Genomic DNA, 3,526 nt, shown 5'->3' with positions numbered 1-3,526 from the left:
GGGAGATGGGCTATATCTCTGTTTAGAGTAATTATTCCCCATTGCGTGTCTATGCTCTATAAATTAGTGAAGACACCTTTTAGGCACATATTTCTCCATTTTGAGGAGGTGGTGGCAGTGGTTATGGTGATGCGCAAGTAATTCCTGACTCCCTGGCTTTGCTGTTCCACTGTTTCCCCACTGTGCTGTGAGCACCTTTCAGCTGGGAGGCGCATACCACACCAGAAAGTAGATAGAGTTCTTCAGGGAATAGACCACAGCTCGGAGGCAGAGCCCAGACACTGTACACAGGAGGTTCCAGGTTCAATCTCTAGCATCTCTGCTTTAAAAAAGGACAATTCAACAAGTAATGGGGAAGACTTCTCTTGGCCTGAAACCTTTGCAGCAAGAGGAGTTAGTATTAGCCATCCTGGCTATGCACCACCTCCATAGCTATGTTCTACCTCCAATGTCAGAAGCAGTGTGCTGGGAATCACAAGGGGGGAGAGAGCTGGGAAGCTTGCAGGCTTCCAAGTGGCATCTGGTTGAACACTGTGAAAACAGAATGCTGGACTAGATGGGGCTTTGGCCTGATCCAGCAGCCAGGCTCTTCTCACATTCTTGTGAGTGTGGTTTTCCCCAAAGCCCTAAATGAGAACAACCTGGCATTACTTTGGATTTCTCCCCCTGCCTCTCCAATTGGTGTCTAAAAGCCGAGTCCCAAAGCTGAATTGGCCCACCCTCTGAAGCCAGCTGTAATTTGCAAAGGCCATTTCCATCTGTGAGAGCAGCCTTGGCTTCTCAGTGGTTATCTAAGTCCCCTTGGAGACATGAACAATTCAGCCATGGAGCCCTGCAGTTGTAGCAGTTCTCATGATGGTGGTGACTGGAGTGGGGAGAGGCTGTGTTTGTGGGCTGGTTCTTTGGTGCCATGGAAGTACTGTAGTTCAGCGGCAGAGCCCCTGCTTTGTATGCAGAATGTCCAAGGTTCAATACCCAATGGCCTCTTCAGGTAGGGCTGGACTGGTGGTCTAACTGGTATAAGGCAAGGGTGAAACCGCAATGCAGTCAGTAACCCCAAGTAGGAACTTGCTAACACAACAATCAGGACTCCTTAATAAGAACACAGTAGCTAAAATATATCCTGTTTTTTAAAAAAATAAACATAAAGCCTACTGCATTCGACAAACACCCAAGAGGAACAGCAGAAAACATTTTCCCATTAACCTGATGACATGAGTCACAGTGCTGAATTTCAAGTGGCTTTTCCAGAGCCAGAACTGAGCTTTATGGCTGGGCTTTGACTGGCTGTCTCTCGAGATCCTTATCTGTCACCGCTTTTAAATTGCCATGTGACTTTGGAACTCAGGCCTCCCAGTGCAATGGGCAACAGGAATCTCGCTTTGCATATTTTCCTGGCAAATTTTCTTAACTAGGAATGCTCATGATAAGCTATCCAGTATGCTCTGGAAATGAAACATTTTCAGCATTGCTGTTTATACTTCTAAAAGTGGTTGAAAATTGGTGGAGGAGGAAGAAGAGGATATTATTATTATTATTATTATTATTATTATTATTATTATTATTATTATTATTATTATCTCACCTTTCCTCCAAGAAGCTGAAGGCAATATACATGGTGTCTGCTCCTTCCCCATATCATCCTTACAAGAGGTCTATGAGGTTGGTTAGGCTGAGAGAGACTGGCCTGTGCTCACCCCATGCCTGAGAGCAGGATCTGAGCCTGGGCCTCCCCATTCCTGGTCTGATACCAATGGCAGTGCCACACTGGCCTTAGAATGGGATGAGGGAGGGAATGAATCTAGAGCCAAAACAATTTTGCTCCCATAAATTCTTAGAATTCTCCACCATAAATTTTGATGCAAAGTATTTCCCAGCTGTCCTCTAAATACTGAACATTTTGCTGAATGTTTGACATCTTGATTTGAAATTGCAGGGTACTTGATTTTAAACTAGGCAAGTTGGCCTGTGCTTAGGCCTTTAAGATCTGAAAGCTGACCTGCAATGGGAAATGATGCTTTCCGGGGGAAATAATTCAGAGGTGATTTTTTTGTGAAAATGTGGGGTTTTTTGCAGAGAAGGATTAATCCCTCTTCCTGCAAAGTGTGGTCCCATTCAGGATTTGTTCCCTCAATGACTTAAACATGGGAGGAAAAACAAGTGAAGGACATTTCACATTGCATCCAGTTTGGCTTTTAAACTATAGCACAGAAAATGTACTTGTTATATTTCCTTTCATATCTGCTGTTTATTTTAATTCTCTTTTTAAAATCCATTGTTAGATGTAATGGGGAGGCATCTGAAAATTGTAATTTGTTTTATTTATTATATTTTCCTACCCTTTCTTGAAGGAGCTGAGCACAATGTGTATGCATTTAATCCCTTGTATCTTCACAACAGCCCTGTGAGGTAAATTAGGCTGAGAAACAGTAGCCAGTACAAGGTCACCCAGTGTACTTCAAGGCTGAGTAGGGAGCTGAACCCAGGTCTCTCCACTCTAGGCCCAACCCACCAGGCAACAATGAAATTGACTTTTCTAGCTCACCTGTTCTTTATTAGAGTTAATCATATCACAATATTAAAATGTTGGTGAAACCTTTCATGTTAATTGTGTTTTTATTAAACATTTCAATAGCAAACAAATAAAGATCATTTGCTTGTTCATTGTTTCTTTCCTTCCATTACTCTTAACTTTTCTTATATTAATGTTGCAAGATCTAAGGATTTCTGCATCTCCTTTGGTAAGAATCATTGCATGGCTGTTCTGATCTTATCTGCCTTATGACACTTCCTTTCCATCTGCAGTCCAATAACCTGCAATGAAATGGGTCCGTGACTCTTATATCTGTGGCATAAAGTGAATTTAAGAGCTTTGCCACAACAACCCCTTTTAAAAACGGACATTTGTGATTAGGAAAGTGATGGGGAAATGCCAAAAAAACAAAACAAAAAAACCCCCCGAGATAATGGTCAATTGACAGGAAGACATATAACCTTCATGGAAAGAAATCAGGATAAGTGTCCATTGCTGTATAACTTCCCTGCAAACAATCAGGGCAAATGCTTTATAAGCCTCCATGGTAAGCTTTGTGCAAGCAAATCAGGATGAACACTCAGCCAGGAGGTCAACTAGAAGAGACCCTCTTCTCCTTCCTCAGAGGACATGCCTTGCCTGACCCAATTACAGTATAAAGGAAACACAATGTACTCAAACAGAATGAATCAGAAAAGTATCTCCATTCCAGCGTCCCACTAATACTGTACTGTATTTTTAGCTGATATGTCCTCAGGACTTAATTCAAAATCTGTTATCATAGACTTGATCTAGAACGCGAGTTGGCGAGCAAGTCTTTAGCAATCCCTCCAGGCTACTCTTTTCAACAACCAGCTCAGGATGGTTTGAGCCAATTACTTCCCTCTGTTAAGAGTTAACTGAGCAGGAGGTCGGCCAGTTTTTTCTGGTTCCGCGGGGTATAAAGTTTCCATGCCCCCCTAGATGCTGCAGTAGATGCTCAAAATCTGCGCC

Source organism: Podarcis liolepis, assembly GCF_965112155.1.
Source record: "Podarcis liolepis genome assembly, chromosome: 7".
Classification (NCBI taxonomy): Eukaryota; Metazoa; Chordata; class Lepidosauria; order Squamata; family Lacertidae; genus Podarcis; species Podarcis liolepis.
Note: the sequence above shows the minus strand (reverse complement) of the source record.